This window comes from Helicoverpa armigera, chromosome 12, assembly GCF_030705265.1.
Source record: "Helicoverpa armigera isolate CAAS_96S chromosome 12, ASM3070526v1, whole genome shotgun sequence".
Classification (NCBI taxonomy): domain Eukaryota; kingdom Metazoa; phylum Arthropoda; class Insecta; order Lepidoptera; family Noctuidae; genus Helicoverpa; species Helicoverpa armigera.
Genome location: NC_087131.1, coordinates 10,544,175 through 10,568,194, shown reverse-complemented (window position 1 = coordinate 10,568,194; position 24,020 = coordinate 10,544,175). Strand labels below are relative to the sequence as shown.

Sequence of the window (24,020 nt, the reverse complement as noted above, 5' to 3'; positions counted from 1 at the left end):
TCGGAAATAATCTCGCTAGTCTCATTTAGGGCAGTGGCACACTAACAAAAAGCACTATGACCACTACATTGATTGACATCGGACCTAAATTGATAAGGCTAGGCTAGCCTTAGGTTTTGCTACACGTCTCGCTTATCTAACTTGATTGATTGAAAGGGTTGAAATAACAATGGAATTGATAAGCTATATTTAGGAAAACTTGAGATTTATTGCTTGTGCTACAATTAACAACTATATTATAAATGCGAAGGTTCGTTTGTCTGTAACAGTTTTGTAGGTAGTGAATTATTATAATTATTTATATAGAGCTAAGTTGCTTTTGATTAACTCTTCAATGAATAGCTGTTAATTAATGTTACAACTTTGAACCTCATTTATGTACACCATTCCTAATTACTCCTCCCACTTATGTATAGCTGTTAATAAGAAGCTAGGGTATGGTTAACATTAAACCTAACATTATAAAACTGAAGTTTGTTTGTTTGTTTGCCTGCTTAGCTTTTTATGCGGGTGCACCACGTAGTTTACATAGGATGCGGGAGAAGTCGTTTCGGAAGTTAAATCAATTTCATGTTACACTTTGTTAATTATTCATTTATTTGTGACAAAAGACATAATTATATTGAGAATCTCAAGTACTACTAAATCTTTAAAACTAAGAACTTCTTTTTGAACATAATCATTGACATTTAATGTTCTAGTATCTATTTTGGTACTAGTATTTGTTATTATGAGCATTCATCACCACTTATCAATTTTAGAAAAACAGTGGTTTATCCCAACTACAAAATATGGGAAATAGATAACAAACTCGAGTATTGTACAAAATGTTGTTTACGCACTCAATTACGAAAACAATATTAGTCAGACACAAAATGCAGTTTAAGGAAAATACATTAATTTTAAACCAGAAATTCCAGTAAATATCACTGCCATTTAATTTTAAGAAACCAAAACAATTCCTGAACGAAAAAAATACATTAAGAACTAGCAACCAAAATGCTTACAGCAGAAAGCAAATTTATTTTTCACCGCCACCATTTTGCTAATGTAAGTGCAATCACATTAAAAGTGGCCAAATTTCATAGTTCCGTGCCAAGATGCAGGGAGGATTGGGGGAATCACCCACGGAGTAAAGAAAGATGAGCGGATATGCCATAAAGCAGGTAGATCAGGCACCTTCTTCTAGGTCAAATACGTACAGTGAGCATGACCAAAACGATCAGTTACGAGTGAAATAACAAGGCATTCGGAGTCGTTGGGACATCTGTCAACGATTTTTGGTATTATGGAAAATGGGCGGGTTCCAAAGAACCGTCGTCCCCCACACATCCACATTTTTTCGCGCTACTTTCTTAGGAGATTATCCGTCATGGCAGCTCCGCTTGTCATTTTGTTCTCCGTGGAATCACCCTTCTGTAATGTAGTGCCCGTAAATAAGGAGAATTGGAAGGTACTGAACGAATGGCTGGATGTCAAAGGTTGCTAAGGCTCTGCGAAAGTGTTGTTGGTAGATTTCCTTTCTAATTTATTGAGTCATTTATCTAGTTTTTGTTTGTTTTTTGTGTGGACGCATGTATTTTTTGTTTACTTTAGTTTTGTAGTAAAACTTTTATACGCACATGTGAATCATAGTGTTGAAGAAAAACCTTTGCTAAAAGACAATATTGAAAGGAATCGTTATCATTCTCCTGCCCTTATCCCAATTTTATTTAGAGTCGGCTTTCCTACCATATAATGTTGGAAGGAATAATGGAATTAAGAATGACTTTTACACCACTGAACCGGCCTTTTCGTAAGAACAACATATTTATTTACCTATTTAGTTACTTTAATTAAGAAATCCCTAAATCAAGCGCTACTATTTTCAATGCAACCTAAAATATTCCTTTGTAAATGATTAGCGGTAACAAATTACAGCTATGTAGCTACAAACTTAGCAACTTTGTGGAGTTCTACTTAAGATAGTTTATACTGAATTCAGCTTTGTAGAAGTTGCCAATGTTTTTTAATAGGGAAACAATAGCCAGCGATTACGGAGGCTTGCAAGTTTCTCTACGTATTGTTTATAAGGGTGTTTATTGTTTTACTTGGCGGAGTTAAGGCTGGGTACTGGGGTGTATTATGTAAGGCGGATAGTCGTATTCTGTTATGTTATATTTTGTAGCATCCTTGGGTTTATATTCTCAAGGATAGTGATCTATACCTACTGAATTAAGCTGAAGAATTTGTTTATTTGGTTACTTGAAAGTCCTAATTTCAGGAACTCCCCGGTCTGATATGAAAAAATATTTCAATGCCAGATAGTCTATATACTTGGAGGCTATAAATAAATAAATATATGTGCAACTTTTATCTTTTACATTTCTTCAATACGTGTCTGTGGAAGTTTCATATAACAACAAGAGATATCGTAGTTTCTTCTGTAAAACAGTTTTATATAAGGTGTCATAAGCAGTCATAATAATATGTTATTTAATGTTACTGCATGTTTTCAAGGCCCAATTTCCGTCTTTCTATAAATAAAAACATCTGAATGTCGCGACCTACCAAGTCAAGGAAATGAACCAGTCGATCTTACAGCAGTAAGATGCAGGGTCAGCATACCTATATAAAAGTTTTCGGTACAAAAACTGTTCATTTTCGATAGAAGGATACAACATAGAATGTTAGGAACTTATGAACTTCGACGATAAGTTGGGTTAGGGGCGGAAGCTGTCTGACTGGGCTCTTTAATTTATGTTTTTTGTTCTGAAATTTTATTTGGAATTTGTTAAGTTTACAGTTGCCCGATGAAAAAAATACTGTGTAATAGGTTTACTGAAATAAATAAAAAAAAAAACATTATACAGCTATCTTGCTTTAAAAGACCAACAGACAAATTTTAATTATATTATTGTAGGCAAAGCAAAAATTCAAGTCACAAATCACGCTTTAAATAGATATTGGTACAGTGAATATTATAAGGAAAGTATCACTAAGATCCTTTTCTTAAACAACAGTAGGTACATATTCAGATACAAAGAACATTTTCAACACGTGATTCCAACCTCATTATCTGACTGACACAAACTACCCCAAAAGTATTGAAACAGTCTCTCGTAAATACAACATTATCGGAGCAGCACGTTTCAACTAACTACTGACAATCGGCATGCCTAATCAGCCACTGTTCTTTGACCTCTAAGCTGGAATTCATTCAAATATCTACCCTACACACCACACAGAATAACCGACCTTATGTAGTTAACTTAGAGTTGAATTTTTGTTCCGTGTCGATAGTGTATACGACGTTGTAACTCGTAGAGTATTGTGGAGCATTGGTCACCGCTATCTGAGAGTGATAAGAGTGATACATTCCAATAATAAAGTGGATGCTTTCTTTGTATTCTGGTGGTTTGTGAGATTGGAAATTATTTTGTGGTGTTATTTAGAGAGAAATATAGTGTAATGTATAGAGATAGAGTTTTTTTTTATATAACTAGGTACCTATATAAGTTTGTTACTGTTATAAAGCTTAAGTGTTTGTTATCTCACGAATAATTACTTTGAAGTTAAAATAACATGCCACAATATTCTTATAACATTGCAATTTAATGATCATTAAATGTATCCGAGATTACATCGACATTTGAAATTTGAAAAAAAAACAAGGTAAAATGTCATTGTTTATGTATAAACCCACATTTCTGTAGAATTTTAAACACTGAAGTTTCAATAGCAATAGATCTATATCTCATTATATCGCCGATAATTATATTCTTTTATAGGAAATTCGAATTAAGTACACTAGCATTAAAGCAAAATAAACTCATTACAATAACTTTATTCAATTACCACGAAGCTAGCAACATTCTTAAAACTCATAAAACTCTTATTCATTTATTAAGGTCTGAAATCTAATAACAACAAATTCATTAAACATTTGCTCATACCATCAAAACATGTAGGTACACTCAAAGCCATTTAAGTCATGGTTTGTGACGTCATCAAACCGCAGATATTTGTATTAATTTTGACTAAACGTAAATTAAACTGTCAAGTTACGAGCTTAAGCGTAATTTGTGCGTGACTGTACATCAATTTGATACTGTAACTGTGAAATGCTTGTCAAGTGTTAGTGTAAGCATTTGGAGAAATTGCTTCTTAGGGAGTGACATGCTCATGGTTATTAAAATAAATATTATTATAAGTCTGGAAGAAATAATCTTCTCATTTAATTACATAAGTCAGTCAGTTTTTAGTTCCATCAATATATAGGATTTCTTTTGTTGTTTGCTGTTTGTTCCGACTAACCTGTGAAATGGCTTGATTTTGAAGGCAGATAGCTGACGCAACAAAAAGTTAGGCTACTTTTTATTCGAGCGAGAAAAGTATTTCCCGTTGGACGGTGAAAAGTTAGCTTAAAAAAAAAGTGGATGAGAAGAGCAAAAGGCAAAGTTTACCTTCAAAATATTTCAGATGGGTGCACCTAACATTCTGATTTCATATTTAAAGTAACATTAAAACTATTATGTTTACATTTACTCTAGGTACACCGCAAAATACAAGTTTTAACATCAGCTGGAATTTCTATTGAAATATTTAGACATAACTTCTTAATAAAATGTACTACACTACTACTCCAAAAGGAAATAAAACATTAAAATAACATTAAATTTTTGAACTTCGTCAAAAACTTAAAGTAGAGAGACGTACCTACTCTTTGCGCTATAACTATTCTTGGAAATCCACAGCAAAATGATGTCAAGCAAATCTATATTCTATAGCAAAGTAAATAAAGTTGCAGTTTGTCTAGCAGGTCACCAGTGCCAAAAGTGCAAGGTAAAATGTCAGGAAGTGACACGGCGTGATAGGCAGAGGATTAAAATTTTTCACTGCTCTCGTTTGAGACTATAAGCCGCTTAATTTTAATATACTATGACTGACGTAGTATATCTTCTTATATATTTTAATTATGGTACTCTTTCTATGGGGTGATATTTTGATTAACCTCTGGAAGTTTTGAATAGGCTAAGCAGATAGCGAAATAGGATTATGAATGTAAAGGTAGGTAACTCTTTTTGCCTATCAGTATTGCCGAGGCGCTTTAAAAGCATAAGGTATATAAAGATTTTGAAAAGGATAAGGGAAAGTATAGGTATCAATGCGTAGAAGATAGGTAGTCTCAGGTTTCGTAATAATTGACTGAAAGTACGAGTAACCGTGTGAGATAGCTGTTATAAAATCTTTACTGACTTTTGCCTCATCAAATTAACACGAAAATTCCCATTATCCTATTAGCAAAACTCCCGAGTTACCCAAACAAACAAGAAGATTCTCTTTATAATTAGATTTCACATAATATAATACATGTTTTGACACCTGAGCCAGACAATTAATTACCGCAGTCATTTGTTTCCCCTGTCAAGTCAGTTGAACTATTATGAAGCTTTTGTGTCTAATAATAGGGTACGGAACCGCGTACCCGGTAAGGAAGCTGGACAAAACCCTACCTTGGGATCCCTATTTACGGTCAAGCGCATATCAATGGAATGAAGACCATTGTGAGATGGACTCTCTTTGTATTAAAGATTCATACAAATTGGATCGTTTTATACTGGTCGGTGTACAGTCAAATAGAAAAGTATGGATCACCTATATTAAGATTAGACATAGGTATATAGCAAGTAGAACAGATGGTCTTAAAGAAGAACACATAAAGAACACTCTAGGTATAATACACTACTACTACATCCACAAAGAATGTTAATCGAACCCTGCACGGTCTTTTCCTACTGATTCATAAAATAGGAATTTACGAACTCGAGCTATTGTCATCCTGTCATTCATCTCGCTATGAATGAGCAAATTAATGTTCCTTCACAAAACGTGTGGTAACATTACACTGGCGTGCAGGTAGGTCATTGTAGTAGCACACTGTAGTAACCTACTTGCACTGGCCAGTTTAGTTTGCCAGCCAGTGTAAACAGCTGGAGGTCTGTTTGACTTTGAAATGCGGATGTATTTTGTTATGTAATTGATTAATATTAAAAGTAGTAAATATGATAATTCTAATTCACGAGATAAGTTTTATTTCAGCTGTTATACTGAAATAAAATTAACTCTTATTTTCCAGAGGGTAACTAAATTAGGCAATTAAATAGAGATGAGCACTATTCCATCATTAGAAAAACGAATTAATTGAATGTTTCCAAAAACACTAAGGATTCATGCAAGAATCGAACCCGGAATCGAACTTCGAAAGCATATATCGCTCGGGGCCATTAAACCAGCGACTATATTCTTCATCCAACCCATGAATAAAATAGGCAAAAATTACCCAAAGAACACCAAAAAGGTTTAATTAATCTTGAAAAAAATAAGAAAAAAATCTCAGTACCCACCGTATTACAAAACACAGCACTAAACACGTCCGTATCATTAGCACTTATCACTACAGACACACGGTCACGACGGGCTCCCGAGGGCGACTGAGCGCGTCACGCTCGGGAGACCGTACTGTCATCAGCAGTGTTATAAGATTTTTGAAAATTGAACTAATGTTCTAGATTTGAAATGAGTTTGTATTTTTTTTAATGTTGCCAGTCTTGTTAGGTAGCCTCCAATTGTGGTGGTCAATGACTAAATTAATTTCATGTAAAGCTTAATATAGTTCTGATACATTTCTTTATGTGTGTCATTTTCCTAGAAGAGCAAAGTCAGAGTGTATCTCTGTTGTTCTTGAAAAAAAAAGTGAGTGAATACGAAAAAAATGTGAGTGAATTTTGTAGAGCTGACTTCTAAAATCTTGAGACAGCGAATCACGCAAATAAAAATTCCATAATGCAGGTTTGTGAGACCGTATTTCCTATCAACAGCTAAGTAGACATAAACTTGCAATTACTTTAATCTTAAACCTCACTTCACAAAAACACACACACTCAATAAATATTTAAAACGACCAACCAACTTAACAAAATTAAACAATTACAATAAATCCACAGCAACTGTATTCGACTTGTGTCGGCGACAGTACATTTGTGGTCCTTTATTTAACTACGTGTCAAAAGCGTTCACAACAGACGATTCACGCTTATGTTAAAGTTTATCTCGCATTGTAAACATCGTTTTCATTTAGCTACTAGTTAGTCAAGTAATTATTGTAATAAATTCATTAAATGTGCCGACAAAGCATTGTCTTTTACTTAATTAGACTTAATGATTGGATTTATCGAGTTCCGATTACTGTTGTGTTATTTTGAAAGGTATGTATGGTGGTCACAAAAGTATAATGTTTTTGGTATTGTATTAAAATCATTGAAAAAACGAAGAATCATTAATATTAGTAGATAGGGACGGTGATATTGTTCGTATATTTTTGTGTGTTAATACAGTCTCTCAAACTCTTTTGTCTATGAGCTCCAATCACAACACTTTTTTTATTATAGGATCTTTGCAATTTTAACACTGAAACGATACAATATACCTACTATATTTTCTAAGCAAAACAATATCCTAATGCATCTCTCAAATCTCCAGCTTTTACTTATTACAAAAAACACTTCTTACACAAAAAGTAGCTCATAAAATCTTAGACATTTTTCTTCGAGTGAATTCAGTCACATTTCAACGGGATTTATTTCCCTGTCGACTCAACGCCGAATAAATTCTGCTTGACGGACAGACGACGCATTTCATCCATTGTTTTTTTACTTAAATATTGTTTTGGGTGATTTGTAAAAATACCATTTATTGAAGAAAAAGAAATACGTCTTTGAAAGTGCTGTTAAAATAACATTGGAGGGATTTACCTTTCATTCTATATAATTACCTATATAATATTGATTTTATGTTTGCACCCTACTAAAGTAAATACCTAGCAAACCTTATTTTAAATAGTTGATCATTTTAAAAACACTGAGTAATAAAATTGGCTTTAATTTTCTTTCGTAATTACTTTAAGTTCAGATTTTAAAACACACATACAATCATGGATCGATTTTATAATTATAATACCCATTCCTTTTCCTTTTCCAACATTACAGCCTTTATCAACAAGACGCCTAGGCAACTTTGAAAGTCCCATCTTTACACGAACCCGCAAATTGTCGTCCATTAATACAAAATTATATCTAAACGGCAACGTTTCTCGATAGGTCGGAGATTTATTTCTATATAAATACTGAATAATAGTCGACCCTCGTCATATGGCCAACATGACGAGTCGAAATTCGGAAGTAATGCGAATTTTCTACCTTTTTGTATTGAACTTCGGAATTTTGTAGTTCGCGAGACGACCGATTAAGGTTTGATGGTATTTTCGACAGATGAATTTATTGGTTTTTCTTTGATGGGGGATATAAATGTTTTGGTATTAAAGTAGTCCCTTCCTATGTTCCAACTTATGCTCTAATAGTCCTAATAGTATTTCAATCCCCACAAGGTGCTTTTTGTGGGTCGTGGTGTAGTTTACATGTTTTGGTTCTAACTTTCAAAGAAAATAGAGGGAAGTCTGGTTAGGGAGCTAACAACTTCCTAAGACAAACTCTAATAATATAATAGGATTTTCTAATTTAAATTAGATGACAGAAAATAATAATGAAATACCAAGTTAAGTCTTTTGTATAAATTAATTGGACCATGTCGGCATTAAACTCAAAGCATTCAAAATTTATTACAGCTGCACTTAATGAATAAAAAAAAAATTAAATGAACGAAATAATTATTTGAAGAGGTCGTATTTTCAGTGGCTGAATCTCGTCATTTCGGGAGCGTCATAAAACTGACAGGCCATCACAAAGTCATTCGCACGAGTATTTTTAATTAAGCCCATTACTTAAATCTTCTCGCTCCAAAAATAGTCGTTAAAGTGAATAGTGTGTTAAGGACGCTACTACACTTACAGCTAAGATAGGCTATGAATAAATTTTACTTTAAATTGAAGAATTTAGGCTGACTGAACCATTTTATGTGTAGGTTTGAAAGTGTATCCATGATCCTACATTTCTCTCTCATCTTCTAAATAAATCTGTTTATTCTATTCATCAATCAAACAGCGAATAATTTGAAATATTCGCCGACAGCTCAGACCGATAATTGTATTTGAGTGAACTTTATGAACCGTGCCTTCGAGTCAATCAATACAAATCAAATTGTTATCAAAACTCACTGCCTCAATCGCGTTATGAAAGCGAATCAAAACCGAGTTAAAACCGATAGCAATCTGTTCAATACAAACTAAGCAAAAGCCCAGACCACGAAACGTGGTTTGACGAAAGTATGTGTTAGATTTAGAACAAAGATTTTAAAGTTTCTATGCAAGGTGAAGACTCCAAAAACATTATTTTGTGGATTATGCCTGTCTGTTATTATTTTGTGGACGATCCTATGTCTCTATGTATATGGGTGAACCATTAAAATGTATCTGTGTCACGTGTATTATTCCCATATTTCCAAATAATTTACCTTTATCTTCAGCGCTTTAGAGAAAAAACTTTAACAGTGAAAAACTCAACTTTTCAAAATGAAGATGATGATGTGCTTTGCGACATCTCTTTCCAAGAAACGCAATATAAAATTTAGAAAAAGTTGCATGTCCGAAGTTTTCTATCTAAGAGACGATTTACAAGATAAATAGGTTCTAACGTAGGTAGAGATTGCAGTTTGTGTCCACTCGCCTATTAAAATAGAAAAAAGCAAGGACAAGAAACTGTGACCATATCTTTCAATAGCAAGACATGGAAATACCGTCTAACGATGGCTATAAAACCGAGACGGGTGGGAACGTAAAATGAATAGCAGAAATATCTCAACTTACACTGGATTGGTGCCTTAAATGGACTGAAAATAAAGAGTGAGATTATACCACAGAGAACAACATTACTCGCGGAGGTGCTATAGCGGAAAATCTCCTAAGAAAGTAGCTTGCCAAAATGCAGGTGTGCAAGGGACGAGGAACGTTACTTTTTACGCCTTCTTTGGTACCTGCCCATTTGTTATACCAACAATAGATGACAAATGTCCCCAAGAACTCAAACACCTCGTTAATTCACTCGTAACTGATCGTTTTGGTCACGCTTACCATACGTATTGGACCTAGTAAAAGGCGCCTGACCTACCTGCATTATGGCATCTCCGCTCATCTTTCCTTACTCCGTGCATTATACCATTTCATGATAATATAAGAGTTGTTGAGTTTCAGCAATACACGCTTTTGTGATTGCTCAAATGAACGTGAACGAAGTAATTGGTGATAGCGGTGTTTCATTGTTTTAAATAGTTTTACTGTTCTAAACGATTTGGTTGATAATTTAAGTTTTAATGCGGATCTTAAGTAGATGCGATTTTAAATTCACAGTTTATAATAAGAGAACTTAATAAACAAAGAAGGCCCATAGTCTTTATTCTGGAGACAAAGCTTTGTAACAAAACAGGACTTAAAAAATAATGTTTTCCTACAAAACGGTTAGTTGAAAAGTTGTCAGTTTCCATGGCCTAGAGGCTGGCGTTTACTTTTGGTCAAAGGATAGGCTTTGCTTTCTAGCCGGTCAACGCTTACACTCTTTTGGGTAAACTACCGGTGAACAATCCAATTTTCTTTTTTTTTATTCTCTTTGTTAAACTACCATGTTTCAGGGATTAAATCTATTTATTACTTGTTATATTCTAAGAGAAATGTTTGTTCACATTATGAGATATCCAAGTTTTGGTTAAGTCTCAAGAATCAGTTATCTTTCTCGATTTCCATGTTCCAATTTATAACTCTTAAAAAGATACTTTAATTTCGAGGTACAGTAATTTTCCTGGGTCATGTTTGGAAATTATTCCATACAAAAATTGACAAGCATGAATACAAAAGTTATATAAACAGGCTTGTTTGCCAATAATGGACGAATATACGTTAATAAAGTTCGTGTTTCTGTGACATCGCTCATCCATCAAAAACTGTATAATATTAAAGTTGATCATAATGTTGACAACAGCTGGCGTGCTTTCAAATGACTTACTTAATTATTTAATGATGTGAAGGCCTTGGGAAGTTAATTTATGGCAGAAAAATTCATAAGCTAAAAAAATATTTAAGCTAGTTTTAAGCTGATGTATGATAAGTATGCTACGGTTAGTGCGTAGCTACCGTTTTGCTTAGTTTTTTATTTAAGTAACCTCAGTTTTCGTAAGTTTTTCTAAACAATTTGCTGTAGGCTTTTGACTCATCTGCAACAACTTGGGAAGGTTATGTACTCGTATATAATTTCAAATAATAGCTTAAATAATTCACACATCATTTAAAGTTATTAAATCATTCATCTGTGGACTTTCAGCTGACATAAAAAATAACAACTTAAAATCCTTTTAAGCACAAAACCACCAATAAGTACTCCTGAATGATGCGTTATACGTATAAATTAATAAATATCTATAAACAGGCAAACAAAACCATTGAGGCCGCACAATTACTTCGGTCCATTAAAGCAGACGCAACAAATTGCAAGGCAGCCATTTAAATGCAAGCGATTGTTATCAGTTTTAAACAATTATCTTCGCTTAACTGCAATATACCTCGTGTAGGAATTACTCTCATTTACCATATAAATTCGCTTTTTTTTAAATATTGATTAATTGTATAGCGTTCTATTTAATAACGCCATTTACTTTTGTATAGTTGTCGGCACGAATCTTGAGCTCTGACCTACATCTGCGCAGAAGTGATTTATTAGCAAAGAACCAATCCCGAGTGACGACTATGACGCGATGCACTGCGGGCTAATCACCGTTTTAGCCCACCCCCGCGCCTCACTTCATACCACAAAAGGGACCCAATAAATTACTTCTGCGCAGGTGAAGGTCACAGCTCAAAATTCGTGCCGATTATATACTCATATTTGCAAAATAAATATATCTTTATCTATAAGAAGACTAAGTTCAATATGGAATAAGTGACGTGAAATGCATGACGCATTATTCTTATGCAAAGAAAGTATGCGTCACGTCAGAAGTTAGAAACAACAAGATTATACGTGGTTGAGACAATATAAAGCGCATTTCAAGTTTCATCAAATTTCATAGCGAGCAAGAGTGAAGTTAAATAACTCAGGAATCAAATCTACCAAATCCGCACACATACAGACAACAGATTTTTATTCATATTTCAGGAGTTCCCGCTAGTTATACATTCATATCTAGTATTAGCGCTATGATCAGCTAAATGAAATATTATAAAGTAACGCTTTTAGGTATTCATATTAGAAAAAAATCATATTGCAGTACCTAATTATCAGCAAATTGTAACTGTTCTCCCTCTTGCTACAATCCCTGTAGTGAAAAGTGAAAGATAATTTAAATTGAAATGTCACGAGTTTTGGAAAAATCATTTTAATAAAAAATCGGAAGTAAAAGGTATTTGTTATAAGACCATTCAGCATGAGCCCCCTCGTTATCCGTGGTTTGATGATGGCAGACTGGGTAGATATTATGTAAAAACAGCTATGAGACTCAGATCGGGACACTACCCAACAGCAAAGTTTGCGTATCTGATGAAAAAAGTTGAATCACCAAATTGTATTACATGTAATAAACTTGAGGATGTTCAACATTTGTTAATGGAATGTTTTAAAAATAAGATTGAGAGAGAGAAACTGGAAAGAGATTACGGCTTAAATAGGTTAGACATTGGCATAATTCAGACGATATTGGCATACCCTAAATCTGATCTAGCAAAACAGCTGTGTAGGCTGGCAATAATCTCAGATCTGTAATGGTTTTTTTTTTTGTTTTGTATTAGTTAAGTATTTTTAAGTGCATTTATATTGTTTAAGGTACAATGGGGTTGGCGTATCCTTGTGGATAAAAACCCCCAATTAAAAAATAAAGATTAAAAAAAAAAAGCCTTGAGGGCGTCGCAAAACCAGCCAACGGACCTTAAAGCAAACATTTTTTCAACCAGAATTTTGTTACGAAGGCGTATCTTAATAAAAATGTAAATCTAGTCGCGACGAGCGTGTTTAGACGTCTGCCGCTTTCATCCCCGAATAATGAGTCACCCCCCCCCCTACCTTTTTATTTCCGGACGATTTGCGAAGTGATTTCATTTCTTGTTAAAAGTTTAATCCCGTTTTTGGAGCGACGGGGGATTCCGCTGACTTATACTTGTTAGTTTCCTGTCGATTCGTTTATAAGTCTGGAGGTCGTTTTTTTTTCGTGTTATTTGAGATATTTTCGTGTTCCGAGAATAAGGCACTGGCTATTAAAATATTTCGGTTCTTGTTTTATTGGCTCTATTTTTAGAGAGCTTCTAACCCTACAAAATATTTTGATTAATTTTCATCCTTTAACAAGCTCTCTATTTAAAGTTTTTTTTTAATCCTTTCCATTAAAGAAATTGTATAAAATTTTAAAGCGGAGTACACATAATACCGTTCTATCTCCAACACTTTATCTTGGCATTTGTCAGGCGCTTCCCAAGTTCTTTTAAGCTTTGGCTATATTGTTCTTTTTTAGCACACGAATTTAATTATTCGAAGTAATCGTAGGATCACTAAGGCTTTCGTGCTAAATTATGGTGCTGACCTACTTTTGCTTTTTTTAGAATTAATGTAAACAGAAATAAAACCCGCGTGCTTTTCTGCTTTATGGGGATACAAAAGCCATATTGCGTGTTATTTTTATTTTGACAAATTATACCTAAGTGTTTTCATTATTTCACAAAATAATTCGCCATTTCACTATTGTGAGATAGACAGATATATATACTTTATCAGGTTCACCAATCCAAATATGTGACGTAGTGGGTGGTCTTATCGGCAAGAGCGATCTTTTTCAGACAACTTGTGGGGATGTATTTGCTTACCTCCCTCATACGTATTACATACGTTTAGACTCACAAAACAGTGACAAATGTGCCGAAATGCAGTACAAAGCAGAACGTGTCATATCCGTGTCGAGATAGATAGCCATCTCTTTGATCCGGACTACGATGCCCATTAATTGGACACCGATGGTGATAGGCGAGCTGGTTCGTTTGCTTTGCCTTTTAAAATTAGTACGCTTATTGGCTTCATCATGCTAAAATGTTGAGTGGTGTGAAATGCTTGAGGATAGAAAGACGAAAAATTTTATTGAAGGCAATATGGGTGCCAAAAATATATTTTTCCTTTTAATATTAGATAATGTTATTAGCAAAGTATGGATATTTTAGCTTCTTATCCGGGTGCGGAAGAAGTTGTATCGAAACTTGGGTGTAACTTTAGCTGATCAAAAAACTATTCACCTATCATGCTAACTAATTATACAGGCGTAGGCATAGTTGAAAAAATTTCGTCAATCATCACGGAACTTTTTACAAAGCATCAATCAGCCGAACAGCCACAACACAACCTTTTAATTTAAAACAAAAGAACACCTTCATCGAAACAGTTCCGTATATAAATTCTAAATTCAAATTAATTTGTCACTGTCCCTCGTTCCTTTTCACTACTTAAAAAAAGCGCCAAGGGTGTCACCAGACTACCGGCTTTGTCGTCTCGCTCATTCATTTGTTTTAAACAGTCAGGTGCACTTGAAAGTGAACCGACAACCCTGATGGACACATGGCAAGTGAAAAAGTGTTGGCATCTGGTAGGTACTGATAAATCGATGATGATATTTGGTAATCGATGTCGAGATAATTTTATCCTAATTCAACTTAAAAAGCAAATAGACAATGTTATTTCACCATGGCGAAAGTGATTCATTTTAAAAAGTGTTTTTTTTTTTTAATTTTCTTTAGTGTTCTAATTTTAAAATATTTAAAAATAGAACCACTGATTTTATTTCCAGCTTGTAACAAACCATAAACAAAAACAAACACAGCCACATACAACCACGAGTTTGTATATTCAAAGAGACAATTAATTCTTTCGCCGCTCCTGCGCCGTCTCCTAAGATTATTACAATTAATTACTCAACTTCCTGACGCGTCAGCCTGATATAATTACCGTAATAACCCTTCAGAGGTTGAGCCCAAAATAAAGCACAAAATAAATCAGTAATTTAATAAACAGCCATCTCAGAACAACGGTTAAGTTTGCTTAGCGCATATCAAATAAGTTTTATTGGAGAATTTCCGCAGTTTCTCGTTATAAGTTTCTTTGCTAATTCTAGTTAAATACCATTTACTGCGTCTGTTTCTTTTGAATTCTGTAAACTTACACAACGTCAAAAAAGTTTCTAATAGGTTAGTGTCTTAATACCAGGTATAGGCATTTAAATAATGTCTCGATCATTGTTTTCTGTTCATAATTTTCAAATAAACAATTTCGCAAAACTGTTTGGCTTACTGACCCGTTTCACGAAAACACTAACTTACTCCTATATCATTTCTAACTCAAAGGCAAGCTAACGAAACAAAGCAAACACGCAATATTAAACCTGACCTTACATTTTATACTCTAGCAACATTATCGAGCAATCGAGGTCTAACGTACCGTCTAAACAGTTAAACGGCAAAATATCAACCTGCCACAGACATTCGCAGGTTGAGCGTTCCAAAAATCGATATAACATCGATATATCGGTATATAATCGATATAAATTAATGGTCTGTCAGCGGCAGCCGGGTTGGGGAACACATTCAGTCGGTCGCGATATTTCAAGCTTTCTCTGGTTACGCACAAGGTTAACCCTGTTTTGCGGGTGATGAGCTGTGTTACATTTTGTTTGGATGACTGGAGGGGTTAATCTTCGAATTACTGATAAATGTAGGTGGGTTATGGGAGTGTAAGAGATAATAATATACAAGATGTCTGTGTATTGAATTTAATGTACTATTATTGTCACGTATAATAAACACAGGCAATAGACGTACAGACACAAAGTTCACAGTCATGTGAAAAACGTTTTGTCCCTTACAGTGTTTTGTGAAGTTCGCCTCTATTTTTAAAATAGTTTTGAAACTAGTTAACTTTTTGGTAGTCGGTTTTTAATTTAGATCGCAACCAGAAGAACAAAAACCTCAAATAAAAGAATAGCGTTTTACCAAAAATATTATTCTAAGCCACTGAAAAAAGATATCCTAGGGTGTTCCTAGGAAAATGTTTTTTTTTCTGTGGTACACTATAAACACAAGTGGTACGCAGAAGGAGCTCTCACGCACCGTGTGAACAGAGTGGAAATTTTTAATTAGCCCCTAGATTACAGGGTACTGACATCGTGTGTACGTGAAGTTGTGATTATGCTTGAGCTTTCAGTAGTTTGTTTCAAATGTAGTTGTTACACAGCTATTTTACTATTTTAGTTTTGTATCGTTCAGTTTGCCATTTGATAATTTAAGCTTACATAAAATAGGGTTGTCGTTCCCTTAACAATACTTACAAACATTTTACATTGTGTTCATAATTTTCCTCAGTTTTGAATGCAGTAAGTAGGTACTGTTTTACAGATAAATAAAAAAACCATAAAACTTCATAGTGAACTGCACACAAGCTTTTATCAATCATCATTGACCATATTTACGAAAAAAAATGAATGCAAAGCAATCCCAATATACCTAATTAGCACTGATCCAACACAATGCTAACATTATAATCAGCACATAATACATAGCTTTGATACTTATTAATCAAAGGTATATGGAAACCATTGGCACTAAGCCTTCACTAAAGTCACTGCAATGCATCGGCGAAACTAAAGCGATTTCCCGCTAACCTGTACCTGAGGTCGCGCTGGTAATTACTTCGTTACATTGTTGCTGGTAAACTTAACTGCTATGGTATATACTAGGAAAATGTGTTACGCTAATCCGCTTCATAGGTGCTAATCAGTCTTTCTATCCCTAGTGATATACTTATCAAGTTTTGTCAGTTTATATAAGGGAAACTGGAAATCTTCAATCAAGAGCTCTACTATTTGGACGTTCTCTATCTTTTATAAACTTACGGTGAACTTCTGTGCCTGACATGGAGCTATATGAAGCTATATGAATACATCAGTTATAGAAACCTGCTGTCACATACGACAGAAAAGGTTACCTGAAAAAAATAACACGGTCCTTATAAATGAACAACTATTCTAAAAATAACTCGTCGTATAAATGTGCCTAATTCACCAATTATCCGGAAAATACCTGAGGGGATTACTTCCAGGAAGCCTGCGTTCGTTCATAATTTTTCCTCAACTACCAACTTGATTTTGATAGTATTTTTGTAGTACCAACAGATTTGAGGAGCTCGTGGCCAAGTAATAGCCATAGTACCAGTCAATCTTTCAAAAGGTTAAGCAACGCTTGGAGCGGTGGTCCGTGGGTGGGTGACCATCTATGTCATAACGAGTTCCACCATGTATCATTAAATTGGTAAGCCACGGCTGTCATTTGAACATCTTTGGTCGTTACGAAACAGAAGCCAAAAAGATAGACTGGAAATAAGTCAGGTTGTATCTCAATCGATTAACTTTTGAGGCACAAAAAGTAAGCTGAACCTTATATTTAGTACAAATTCAGTCGTACTTACACAATGTAAGTAATTAATTTCGACTCTTTATATGTATTTTCACAAAATAAGTTGTGTACATGTTTCTTTAGACAAAACACCTACACCCAAACACATTTACCCAAAATTTACATTTTACCTATGTACGATAGTTACCCAAAATTATTTGGTCCCGATAACTTTATTACACACCCACGTACCTATACAATTTATTTACAAAATACAGTTCAATAACGATTTTGTGTAAAGAAGCTTTACTGAATACAGTTCTTTGTGAATTTTGTAAAACGGAACGTGGGTCGTCGTAATTGCTCTAATTTATTTACTTAGTTTTTTTTTGTTTGCGCTGTAGAAAGTGTAAGTAATTATAATTTTTTGGACCACGTGTAAAACACGGCTACCAGTCTACAAAAAAACTTCGAGGCCTCACGGGAGCTTGTAGATTTTACTAAAATATATGGTATCGTATCGAGAATTGATCCGGGACCTGGGATTTAGGAATAGACAAAAACCTAAAAGTGCTGAAATAATAAACTGGTCGTAATTAAGATAAATGTTTTTTTTTTGTGTTTTTGTTATAAGTACATTATCCACTTGTATTATTAAACTAAATTGGAGAAAGTGAAGTATCCAAAAGGTATCGAAGATACCTAAACGTCGGTGAATTGATTCTGTTACGAATGTCAATCAACTGTAATTTATCTAATTTCATACGAAGTACCTTCTTGTGTTCTGACACTTCTAACAATTCCACACTAATTAAATTGGGTACCTACCCACAATTTTTCGCACAAAAGTGTTTCTATGTCAAACAATCAAATATGTACATATAAGATTAAGATTAGATAGTAATTATTTTATATTTACCAAAATACTTAACCAGACCGATATACTGAAGTGAATTTATGCCTTTACTACCGAGTGTTAACCGTCTGAACTTCATGACAGACGTTGAAGGTGAACGTCAGACCAACTTATGTGGAAAACTATTCGACGAGGTCAAGAATTTAATCTATTATGAATTATTTCCAGCCATTGTTTTCATGGACTAGACTGACATCGAAATTACTTTTAGTTTATTTATTGTGGTTTTGAGAAATTGGATCAAGCAAAATAATAAATGTGTTTATAGGCTACTATGTTATTTATTTTCTCAGAAATAAGCAAATGTAATATTTATTATTTTGTTATACAGTTCACATGAGCATGATTTGTGTTTTTATTTTTTTAATTCATGAACACATCAGTATACCGATCTGTGTTTTCGTTGGACAATAAAAAACCTTCGTCCCTCCGTGGTATACTTATTTTTTTCCTTATAACAATTCGATAAGACAAAACTTCTAAAGACATATCTACATACAATGATTTGATATAACAAACCTGTCATATTAATTCTATTTAAAATAACGATAGTTAACTACAAAACGAGCTACCCCAAAATTTACCCAAGCTCATAATGTAAGCAAGTTTACTTTTCTGAAGTAAACTAATATAAGGCATGGGTCAAACTATTAGCGGACACTAGTGGGCCTAATGTAAGGCTATTAGACCGAGCCATTGATGGCCAAGTTAATACATGTTGCCATTACGTTTTAATGGATGACACGTGAGAATTTCTTGAGATTTTCAAACCCTCCAAATATGTTATTAAATATTTCTTCTGATATTTGATTGATTATGTTGGTCCACGTACTCCATAGGCAGTCGTTAGATGCAAATAAATATTTGAATTATACAAAGAACCTTCTTAACATACCTAGCTGTTGGCATCCATGTATTGAGGCTAAACACATAGAGCAAGACAATACATAAGTCGGCTAGAAGGTAACCTCCTAGCAAGTACTAGTCGTCAAGACGCAAAAACATAAAGTTACATGCAATCTGACCGCAGGAGAATCAAACGAAACATAAAGCATTCTAAAATTCGCATCCTGGCCGCAATGACCAAAAAATGCCGTAGAAATAAAAGAAAAAATACAGGATACGTGGTAGGTAACCTACGGTATCTCGCAGTCCGAAATCCGCACCCAGCTTTGAAGATTCTTTTTTGCTCACCATCATAGCTACGGGCGAAACTGATATTATTTTTCTTATTTTTAAACGCTCCATCCTAAATTACTACGTAATATTATTTAAGACTGCTCTTTAGTATCATACAAAAGCTCTATTTTAATTGAAACTTTAAAATATATTATTTGAGTTTGAGTAAGGAGACAATAGACGTCTAAATTATTTCCTATGTAACTAGGAAACGAAAAGTTATTTTAGGTCATTTGGAAACCAACCAAAAGTACCTACATATTTTTTGGTGCAATATTACCCTACGGCATTGTATGTAGGTACTGTAGACTTTTTACATTAGCATTTCTTCAATAATAAGTGCGAACACCAATTTTAGTATCTTTTGTTTAAAAAGAGATACATCCACAGAAACACTTCAACAAATAATACAAAACAGAGTACATTTGTAGATTTACTTATATTAGTAAAGAAAACGTACAAATCGATTGATAAACAGTCCAATAAAACAGCAGTCAGATTCCGTTATTACAAGGAACTGTCGTGAAAGGTCAGGGTGACGTCACGAGCGGCAGCCCCGGATTATCTGGATATAGGAATTCCAATAATATTTCACTTGCCGCCCACTGTCGAAATGTGCAAGTTCCAATGTACCTACTATTGATGGCAATCAAATTAAGTAGAGCTACGTATTTAAAAGAAAAACCTTGAAAATCTCAATAAATTATTAGGTAAGTATTATAGAAGATATTCAAAGGTATACGTTATCATTATTACGTGCTTCTATGTTCAAATAAGTATAGAGTTGTTTTCAGGATCTTCTAGCTTAGCGCTACATTAAAATAAAAAATAAAACGTACTTTTTTCAGAAGTAGGTACCATCATAACAACATTGTAGAAACCCATTATTTTTGTAGTAACCGTTTATTACCAGCCTACCTTACCGCAAAAAAAAACTGTTGAATCTTTGCAACCTACACAGTTACACCAAAATAAGACCATTTGGCCAACCACAGGGGACCTTTGCATTCAAACCTGGCTTTGACGTCCATTAATTAGTGCAACACCGCCCACCGGCTTTTAGATTTTCGATTAATGTTCTCCAAATCGGTGTACCAGTTGGCACGATTTCCGCACTCGAAAGTTATAGGCGAACTGACCGAAACAACTTGTGTACTTTAACCACGGAGAACAAAATGACTAGCGGAGGTGACATATCGGAAAATCTCCTAAGAAAGAAGCGCGCCAAAATGCAGGTATGCTAGGGACGAGGAACGTTACTTTGTCCTAACACGCCTTCTTTGAACCTGATCATTTTTGTAATACCAAAAATCGTTGACAGATGTCTCAAGGAACAAGAACGCTTACTTAGTTTACTTTAACTGATCGCTTTGGTCAAGGTTTTTAAAGGTCAAGTATTTGACCTAAAAGAAAGTGCCTGTCCTACCTGCATTATGGTATCTCCGCTCATCTTTCCTTCCTCCGTGACTCCAGCCTATTATATGTTGGTATTTCGACATCTGGGATTAGTTGCCTTTGACAAACTAAATGTTGCTTTCACGGAAAGCCGTTACCGCAATGGCGAAGTGGTACATGGTATTCATTTGATTAGTGACAGAGTCAGAACAATAATAATTGGAAATGTTTGAGTCACATGTTCGTTATGGACGTCAAAACTTAAGCCTCTTACTCAACATTCGCTTTGATAACCACTATACCAATGAAGCAGTATTCGAACAACATTGATAAGCTTACCAGACATCGACGGTACCTTTTAATTCCGCATTCAATACACTTTCATCTCTATGATTTACTTCTTATGACGTTAACATCAAACAAACATTCCAATGAAAAGCCATCAGAACAGTAAGCACGTCACTTCCACATTTCAGTGAAACGATATCAATCAATAGCTCCACTTGGAATTCCTCCAACCTGCAGCCAGCGTAACGACTTATAAAGCATCCTACGGAATCACAATCCGCTCAGAAATTAGCATTCCCCCTTCGTCCCCAACGTATAAAATCCTAAACCAATAAAGTCTAAAATGGTACACGAATACGGTGACACAAACAGGCTTGGGAGATTGAATTTCTCTGGACCATTCGCCTGAACAAAACACTCAATTTGAGATCAAGCACTTTTTTATTGGGCCAATCTACCGCCTTAATTTGGAGTGTAAAGGAACTTGCGTTATTTAAAAACCAATTTTGGACGCCTTCATTTATTTCGTGATGGGTATAAACAATGTTTGATTCGGGTGTTTTTCTTTTTTAACATAAATATGTGGACTTCTTTTTCAGTAACAAGTTTGCAACTTTATCAGTGTATGTGAAGAAGTGATAAGTGTTTTCACTTAGAGATGAGCATTTCTCAACATAATATTATGTAGAGATTTTAAAATCGTTTATAAAACATGGATATACTGAATTGGTCCTAGCTTCAAGTGGTGTAATATAAGTACCTCTACAAGTATAAAACTTCAGATATCAATAAGCTGCACAAAGCAGTAATCAATAAAAAGAGTGCTCAACAAAAGCCGATGCGATTCGCCAACAACTCTGGATTACCGGACTATATTAATTACTTGTGAACAATCTACAAGACTTGGAAATTGAATCGGAGGAGATAAGATCAGTTTTTTTCATTACAAAGTGGGTGGGTTCCGCCTCGATCGAGGGAGATTAGAATTTAATAGGGTGTATTAAATTAATAGGGTGTATTAATTTTTTGCGGAGGTAACACGGCGGTTAAGGTTCGAAGATTTTAAGGAGATAAGGTCGGAGGCTCGAGAAAGGTTTTTACTTAAGAATATATTGCGATAAGTTTTGCGTTTGAGGAATTTATTGCGATTTGATGATTTTTAAGTGGAGTATCGCTTAAGAAGCTATTACAAAGTACTTAAAATTACCATATAATTTTACAGAACTTTAACTTTTTTTATTTGTTTCAATTTACAACTGAATTAAAAAAGATTTTTGTTCACACACATATTTATTTTCAGACTAATGAACCCACGTAGGTATTATTTATAAGCAATTTTTTTACATCAATTCTTTTCAAACTAAAAAGGAACAAACCTACTCATTATTTCCATCTCAAAATACAAAGGTACCTTAAAACATCTACCTCATTACGTAGTGTCGAAAAAGGGTCCATTTTATCCTGTATGGAACACCATAATTTGTAGCATAAAGGTCACGCTTCGTAACGACCTCTTGGCTCAATGCCTATGAGCCGTGTAGCCATTACCTACTCATGTTATAGAGGAAAAAGTAATACATTATGACTTAACACTATGCCATTCTTGGGTTACGACTATGTCTTGAGAAAAATTGGCGATTATCAGATATAACATTATTTATTAGGCCAAGGAATAATTAATAGAATGTTACGCCTACAAACGTCATTATAATGCATTTGATTTAAAACTACCTTTTTATAATGTAGGTAGTCTTTAAAAACACAGATTCCCTTTATCAAAATCTGTTCAGTGTTTTTTTCCAATTTCAACTAATAAATATTTTCGTAATTCATTTTCTGTTACTTTGTACTAAAACTTCTACAAACTTAAGTTCATGAAAAATATCAGCTATCGAAAGATTATTATAACCTCGTCCAATTACTTCATCTAATTTAGGTAAAATTGTCCTCCCAAATTAATACCATAAATTAACAAACAACTCACAAACTAAAATAATATAGGTACAAACTACGAAAAATACTCACCGATACAAAAGCACTGATCACGCGGGAACTTAGATCGCGTCTGGGCGGGCGGGCCCAGCGACAGGATCGGTGCGACCGAACGACGCGCTCCGACTGACCGCCCACCCCGCTACGAGCTACGCGCTACGAGATAGCTACGAGCGTAGACCTACACGCTTTTGTGTAGTTTTAGTTTTTTATTTTATTTTAGTGCAAATACATATTTTGGTGCTAATGGGCCATTAAAATGGTTGTTGAATAATACGAAAAAAAAATTCTTTTCATAAAACAAATGTTTTATTATATTTTAATTATGTATTGGTTTTATTTTACGTCTATATTTTTTTATCATTTGTTATAGCACACATCAGCATTTTAACTAGTGATAAAGGTAAATATCACACTGTGAACAAATAGACCTACCAATTTCAATTTTCAACAGAATTCTTTATAAAATGTCTCTCTCATCCCCCCGGACGTTTTACTTATCATCGCAATCAGCAACAAAATATTAAGGCCGTTGAATAAATAAACAGCAGTTTCACGGCGCCTTAGAAAAAGGACCTTTATTTGGGTCCCCCATTCACTGCCATCGGAGGTGAGAATATCATATTTTTTATCACCTCCAAGGCTATTGAAAATTTTATGCTGACTCCAATTTTAAGACGAAATTATTTTTATGTTTATGAAATATAATATCAGCGATTCGAATCGTATCGTTAACAATATTTTAGACTAAACTTCCCAGACGAAATCTGAATACCTACAATATTCTTTTCTTACTCATTGTCAGAAACTATAGGTCTCTTATAATAATTGTCTTTTTCTTCCTCGGAGTGAAAATGG

The 24,020-nt window shown here is 34.3% G+C and overlaps 1 protein-coding gene across 3 annotated transcripts in view; it reads right to left on the bottom strand.

Annotated features, from left to right (window-relative positions):
• LOC110374330 (tolloid-like protein 1) overlaps positions 1-23,294 on the bottom strand; it is an 85,630-nt gene extending 62,336 nt beyond the window's left edge. For 2 of the 3 annotated variants that reach the window (XM_064037162.1, XM_064037164.1), the window contains exon 1: positions 6,387-6,530. The gene's annotated coding sequence lies outside the window, so the exon portion shown is untranslated. Of the gene's footprint in view, positions 1-6,386; positions 6,531-23,195 lie in introns of those variants that run through there. The other variant, XM_064037163.1, reaches the window with a different exon arrangement.
• Positions 23,295-24,020: the final 726 nt, after the last annotated feature.